Source organism: Vigna radiata, unplaced genomic scaffold (assembly GCF_000741045.1).
Source record: "Vigna radiata var. radiata cultivar VC1973A unplaced genomic scaffold, Vradiata_ver6 scaffold_407, whole genome shotgun sequence".
Lineage (NCBI taxonomy): Eukaryota > Viridiplantae > Streptophyta > Magnoliopsida > Fabales > Fabaceae > Vigna > Vigna radiata.
This window is the reverse complement of record NW_014541815.1, coordinates 136,286-144,316: the sequence shown is the minus strand read 5'-3', so window position 1 is coordinate 144,316 and position 8,031 is coordinate 136,286. Positions and strand designations below refer to the sequence as shown.

At 35.1% G+C, this 8,031-nt stretch overlaps 1 pseudogene; it reads right to left on the bottom strand.

The window, feature by feature from the left end:
• Window positions 1-2,701: 2,701 nt before the first annotated feature.
• LOC106778354 lies at window positions 2,702-3,883 on the bottom strand (annotated as a pseudogene).
• Window positions 3,884-8,031: the final 4,148 nt, after the last annotated feature.

Genomic DNA, 8,031 nt, shown 5'->3' with positions numbered 1-8,031 from the left:
ACTCATTTATTGAGTTTTACTTGATTCTAAGCTCGTTCTAAGTCTTAAAGGGTGTAATTTGGTCTAAATTGACATATGAAAATAAGTGTTTTTCAACCGTTATCAAAAGTCATTGTGCCAATACAGACGACCAAAAGCCCTTGGTAATCTACACCTAACATGACCTCGGAAAATCCTTCTATAACTTAGATTTACCGAAGCCTTCGAGGCCGTCGGAATTAATCCTTCAGTAATTAACTGTTTTCCTGTAGTGCTAGAAATCAAACCTTTCAGGTTAGCATAGATGTGGTCGAGAATCTGCATTGCTTGTCCACTGTGAAAGAAGATGAGAACTGGAGATGGCATTTTAGGTTCGGGCATCTTAACTTCAAAGACTTACAACAACTGAGCAAAAAGGCGATAGTCTCTGGGTTACCAGATATTGTCATATCGTAGAAAGGATGTGAATCTTGCATCATTGGGAAACAAACCAGAAGACCCTTTTGATCACAACTGGAGATGAGGTCTAGAGAACGCCTTGAAGTGGTACATTAAGATGTATGTGGACCATTGGGAATACCAACGCTGGCTGGAAACCGATACGTCATTACTTTCATCGATGAGTTCAGCCGAATGATATGAGTGTACTTCATAAGGCAGAAGAGTGAAGCTCTGGAAATGTTTAAGAGTTTCAAGAAATGTGTTGAAAGAGAAATCAAAAGGCAAATAAAACTGTCTAGGACTGATGGGGGGTGCGAATATACATCATGTGAATTTGAAGATTTCTGTCAAGTACATGGAATAGCTCATGAGGTAATAGCTCCCTACACGCCTCGACACAACGGTTTAGCAAAGAGACGAAATCGAACCATAATGAATATGGCTAGATGCTTGCTTAAAGAAAAGGATGTGTCAAGCGAATTATAGGGAGAAGCGGTGGCAACAACAGTTTACGTGTTGAACAGGTGTCCAACAAAGCGATTGACAGACAGCGTCCCACTTGCAACTTGGTCAGATATGAAACCTTCTGTTAAGTGTAACACCCCTTACGGAGTGCCACTAGAAAATAACAAAATCCGAAATTTACGCCAATTTTTTTAACTTAAAATTAACATCGCAGAAACAAAACCTCAAAGTTTAAACGTCTTAGAATATAAAGTTCAAACATTACAATTAATAAATCCATTGTTCAAAAAAACAAAAAAAAAATTTAAAACATGATAAAATTTCCCATCGCTATACCCATAACTCTCGTCGTGCTACTCCATCCCTGCCTTATCTACAACGCCATCTACTCCCGTACAAGTACGATCATCGCAGGTGGAACCACAACCACAAAAGGAAAGGGTGAGTAACTAAGGACATAACATAACATATAATTTAAAAGACAACATCATAACATAGACTAAAAGAGTCACCACATCACGACACATCTCAGTATTCAACTCATAACTTAAATCATCACCACCCAGACTATCATAGTCATAACATTACAATACAATACAGTATTGAAATCACAACTCGAATCATTTACACAAGCTTCTGTTGTTTCCTCGAATTTTGTCATACCAGACCTGTTTCGCAAAACAGGGTGATTCGAGCCGCCTTCCATCGCAACTTCAGGCCTATCTCCCCGACTCCTCAAGGAATTATAAGTAAAAACTTCGGTTAGGCGCACCCACCGAGCACTATACTNAAACGAGCCGAAGTCATTGGGCGAGACATCCAACCCTCTCTAGTCCTCGCGCACGAGAATAGGGTGACACTCGAATCTCAGTCTCCGTAGAGAACTGAACACACTATCGTATCGCAATACGAACACCATCGGTTCGACAAAAGTTCTAAGGAAATGACAGAACACTTGCTCTCACAACCTCACCATCACAACCATACCCATATCAACCGCATATTCAAAGTCAACCAAATTCATTGACCAACAATTAATTAAAAATAAACTCAAATAATTAAATCAATCAATTTTCACAATAAAATAAATTTAATTATTTTCCTACTTGCACACCCCCGTGAAATTATTAATCTCACCCTCTCATTCCACTAGATTCAATATTTCTAGTGCACCCCCACTTTTACTAAAATCACAACACATAATAAAGGAAAATGATATATGAACAACAGTTTTCAACAACATTTAGACACACTACAGGTGTCAAACGTTGATTGGTCCATGTTGCAAAGAGAGAGAAAATTACAAATTTGTGAAGATGAGTTGAGATGTTGACGCGTGGCCGAGAGAGAAAAATTTCATTTATTCTGAAATCCTTTCCAGATTCAAATTTCGAACCACATTTCGCACCACATTTCGCAATCCCCTTTCGCACACCCATTTCGCGACCCCGACGACCTCTGACCATCTCGTGCTCTTCCGGGAAGACTGCCGCCGCACTGCGCCCTTGCCGAACACCGTCTGCCCGTCCGCCGTCTTCCATCCACCAAGAATCGCAGTTCGATTGAGTCGACGAAAGAACCGTAAACCCTAATCCAGGTGAGTCTTCACTTTTTAAGTTCATTGCAAAAATTTCTCATGTGCTTGAGTTTGTGGAGTTTTTAAATTGCTTTTTTGCTTTGTGCAATGGGGGAAGGCTACATATAATTATCCTCCCTCGATGCATTTGTGAAGTGAGGAGCTTCGACGACAGGGGTTTGTAGGTTTTATGAATAATATTTGGGGTTTGGCATGGTTGAAAGTCAAGATCTCTATGTTATTTATGAGTACGCATCACAATCTTGAGTTTTTCATAATGTCATACTCGTCCCTAAGATACTCATATATTTGAGCATACTTAGCATCCCTCTTCCAGCAATTTCGGATCTGATTAATCAATCCACTATAAAACATTAACCAAATCTTGTAATTGTTGACTAGGATGAAATTATTCCAAATACCAAATATTTGAAATCTTTTCGGATACTACAACAACAAAAGTCTTTTCCAACTAAGTGGGGTTGGCTAGGGGATATACTATAATAAGAAATTTTCCATATATTATTACATCAGCGTATGCATATATTTCTAAGCCTAAAACAGGTCAAAAATACCTCTCAAAGAGCCCAACTTTAAGAATCACATCGGCCAAATTTGAGTTAGCCTTTCCAACAAGCTGAAGTAGTTTCTTCTTATCCATAGTGAAGGTTCCAGTTTTCTCCATTCCTCGGTTTATACCTGCAAACTCTTCAACTAAACCATCAACCTGATAATAAGAGAGAACAAATGTCAAATATTCAATGGTGCAATTTTAAGGTTTGTGTTTTAGGAAATAAGATGGCATTTGCCAAATATTAACCTGCGAGACAAAATAATCCAGAGCTATGCTTTGTCCCAGTACACTTCCAATTATACGGATGCCATTTGTATCCAACGGTTTCAGAACTATGTAGTTTGGACCTCCTTGCATGTCCTCAACTAACAATGGCTTCTCCTTTATTGCATAATCTAATCACACAAAAACAGAAACATGTTAACTATATACACAACANCATTCAGAAAAACTTCATGACTAATTGGTTTCTTTGAAGAAACTTACCATCTTTTCTCATCTCTCTAAGTAAACCAGATGCATGCCTCTTAACTAATNNTAGATAATCTTCCACTTCATGATCCTCAACATTGAACAAGACAGCTGACCCATACTGATATACAACCATGTATTGACAGTTGCTTGCTTTCACGTGAAATCCAGGTCCCTGAATCAAACGCCTAAAGTTGTTCAGACCTTTTTAAATCAGTCATGTTAGAAGATGAGCGAGAAGAGGGAGGAACAATGTTTCTGTGATTATCAGCCTGGATGCCCTTCAAGTTTATACTGCCAAAATTATGAATCTGAGACAGCCAAATCGTAGAGAACAAAAACAGGACAACAAAAAGACATGTGAGAGGAAAGGGTTTCAATTAAAACCCAGAAAACAAGGTCCTCTCTTTCTGGACACGTGATTTTTGAGCAATTTTCTGACCGTCATGAAATATATTTAAGAGTTAATTCATATTATTTGTGCACATGCTAATTTTATGTTATCTTTATTTATTTTTTGGTTTCTGCCTATTGTGTGCAGGTGATTAAAGGATTTGGAGCTCAAGAGCGTTGTCTGCTTCTTATATTTGTGACAGTTGTTCTCGTGCTCCATTACTGGGGTTCAAATACTTGCAGCCACCACTAACCATCCATAAGGTATGTTGTTTTAACTGTAGGGGGTTTAATATATATCAATGCACAAGCATATTTTGTTGGGGTTTGGAAACGGGCAACTTGTAATCTTAAAATGTGTTTAATTCAAATTATTTTGGTTTCTTGTTGCCATACTCTCTCCATCTTGGTTTAATTTTGTTGTTGTTATACTTTCTCCATCTTGGTTTAAGAGTAGTCTCTATTGTCTTTGTTTTGGATGAATTAGATTGTAGAACTCTGCATACATAAGTTTCGTTATGGGAATTCAATGTCTTTGTTGTTATACTCTGCATACATGTCTTGATGAAGCAGATAAATGTGATATGCATAAGCTAGGATTGAACTTTTNTGATGTTAAGCATATTAGGATTCTCATTTATGCATTTAGTTAATTTTTCTTCTTTTCCATTTAAGGTTGTTTTCCAACTTTTATCATTGTTTGTTGACTAAGTCAATTTAGTTAATAAATATCGATTTCTTTACTGAAGGTTAATTATTTATTTTTGTTGGATTCACAGTGATGGATTGCACAACAAATGAAGATTATAAAAATGTAAGTACATTAAATGTTTTGAAAATTGATATCTTTGATTGAAAACAATTTGGTGATGGTTATTTGGTTTGATAATGCTTTATAGTTGCGAGTGCGGGCTTGGAGTGATACAAAAGCTATAGTCCACATTAATGGGATATTACGAGAAATTGATAGACAACGTATCGAGGGCACTCCATTCAAATGATAATGCTTTTTGGAAATTTGTTGAATTCTTCTGAACATAACAAACCATCAATGGAGGTACAACACTTGCAAACTCCAAGCAAACCAAACATGTAAGTTTGTTATTTACATTTGTGTTAATATAATATTTTATTCTACCCTTCTTTTGATAAACATCATTACGTTGTTTTTTCTTTTTGTTGTAGATTTGATTGTGGAATAATTGTTTTAAAAATTATGGAGTTGTGGGATGGAATTGAGAAATACGATGGAAACACAATGACCACTTATACAAATGTAAGTTTAAAAAATTTTATTCTTTTGGACCTTTGATATAAATGTTGCATTTTATTCAAATGTTGTGCCTTTTTCTTTTTGCAGGATGAACTCCAATATTTTAGGGAGCAATATGTTTGTCAATGGATTTTGGATGATGCGAACGTGCGAAGGAAGCAAGTGTTGGAAAATCTAGGCATTTTGTAAATATTTTGGACATATAGTCATTTGGTGTTTGTTTAGAACTTTTACAATATGTAGCATGAAGGAAGTAAACTGAACTAGATTGAAGGCTACAGTGAGTTGTGTTGTAGATTGTGGATTAAGAACCATGCTGAAGGGGTAAGTGGAATTTTATGTTTCATTTGTTGATGTAAATTTGTAAAGGAAAAGGTTTGTATAGTAAATTCATATCACTTTATACGTTTTTATTTTAATATATAACTCAAACAACAAATTTGGACATGTTTTAGTTCTTCATGTGATTTGATCTCTCAATTTAATAAGTTTAAAGATGTAGCATTGATGTTTTAAGGATTAGGTTCTCATATTATTAACTAAATGAAGCAAATAAGAAGGCAAAATTATAGTTATTTTAATCTCTCCCCACCAAAGCTAAAACAAGGGGAACAAAGTTAAGTATAGTATAAAATTTGCAAATCCTCCTCAAAATGTTAATCTCTATGTCAAGCATCTTCAACATCTAGTTGTAATAATTATGGATCTTTGGCGACGTGGTTCATCATAAATTGTTTGGAAGTAGGTTCCAAATTTATTGGAATTGTAATTTAAGGTTGAAATAAAAATTAGGCACTGCTACATTACCATAATTTTCACAGAATACACATATGTACAAAATCCTCACCTGAAGTACCCAATTATTAAGCCTATGGTACCACTTTTTTGCAGCAATTAAAATTCTATTTTATGGATCTTGTGGTCACGTGGTTCATCATAAATTGTTTGGAAATAAGTTCCAAATTTCTTGGAATTGTAAATAAAGGTTGAAAAAAAAAATAGGCAATCTCATATTACCATCATTTTGAAAGACTTCCCCTGTGTACAAAAACCTCAAGTGAAGTATCCACTTATTTAGCCTATGCTACCACTTGTTTTCCAGCATTTAAACTTGTATTCAATTTGGATGTTTGGCCACGTCGTTCATCATATATTGTTTGGAAATTCATCCCAAATTTCTTGGAATTGTAAATTAAGGTTGGAATAAAAATTAGGCACTCCTAGATTACCATCATTTTGACAGACTTCTCATACGTACAAAAATCTCACCAGAAGTATCCACTTATTTAGCCTATGGTACCACTTGTTTTCCAGCAATTAAAATTCTATTTAGCCTATGGTATCCAAATTCTATTAAAAGAGGCAAATATTTAGGTTTTGCATTTTGAATGAATGGCTGCATCAACCTCGGTGGGAACATCAACAATCTTGTGGAAATTTGGATCCATCCACTTAACTCATCGGGTAAGGATGTTGTTGTTAATTACTTAACTTTGATGAATGTTACCTCATGTAAATTACAACTTGTTCAGGACTTTGGATACGTGGATAGGCACTTTGTTGTGGCATTTCAAAATGAATTAGGACTGACTTGGTCGTTATTGGACAACAATGGTCACACCCATGTTGTCACTTATAACATGGATACCATCCATCCTAGAATAACTAAAGGGTGGGCTGAAATGAAAATGATATACCCTCATAGGTTGGATGATGCACATATAAGCTTCAAATATGTCAGTAATAACAATTTCAATATCACAATATATTTTGGCGCTTGCTCCAAAGAAAATAGGGAATCATTCATTCATGTTTCTACCACATATCCTGATACGTCTCAGTTTGCGGTGAAGTTGACAAAATCACAGGCACAAGGAAGTCATTTGGTACGTGATGAATACAAAATATTTTTTTTATGAAATCATCACAAAATTGACGTCATTTGATTTATATTTGTTATTGGACAGGACTTGCAAAGTGCATTTGGAAATTTGATCAAGACCAAAGGCTTGACAAAGGTCTTCCTCCTTGGACACAAAGATGGAGTCTTGTGCAAAGTTTTACTCTCGCAAACACGGAATATGGCTTGAAGGAGGGAGATGTTCTCGTGTTCGAGGTTGAAAATTGTGCAATTGATGATTTAATAGTTGAAGTTTATATTAATGGATGTCCGTGTAATGTAATAGATCCAATTTCAGTGTAAACCACAAAGTACATCATGAATTTAAGGTCATGTTTTTCATTATTTATGTTTGAATGAAAATGAAAGTATTACTTCTTTGTCTCAATTACAGAGGTATTTCTAACTTTGTTTTACTTCAAAGGTATATTATTCTTATAATACTAATTAATAATTTATGTCAAACATGTATTAAAATATCGTTTAAAGGTTTTTTTTATTACCTTTCATATGAATTATAGTAACATCACTCAAAAACCAAAAAATTACATCCTTGCATACATAGGGAATTTTTAATCAATATGTTTTGAATGTCTTTTATTGTGTAAAAAGAAAAAAAATTAATTACTCACAAGTATTAAATTTGGTTTAAAATATGGAATTTAAGTCTAAAATTTGTCTTCAAAAAATGAAATATAAGTTCAGTATTTTTAAGGGGGACTATNGTTCGAATAAGTGGGTACTTGTGTTACGAGTTTTGCACACAGGGGTTCATTGTCTTATCAATCCATCTTTCATCCTCAAAATTAGTTATTATCCTGACCATTACCATGTTCTTAAGACAAGGACACATTGGTGTCATGCTAATATCAACCCAAGCCCCCAACTTATCAAGTTAAACAACATAAGTAATTTTATAAAATCAAGTGGGACTATAGTTCGAATACGTGGGTAGTTGG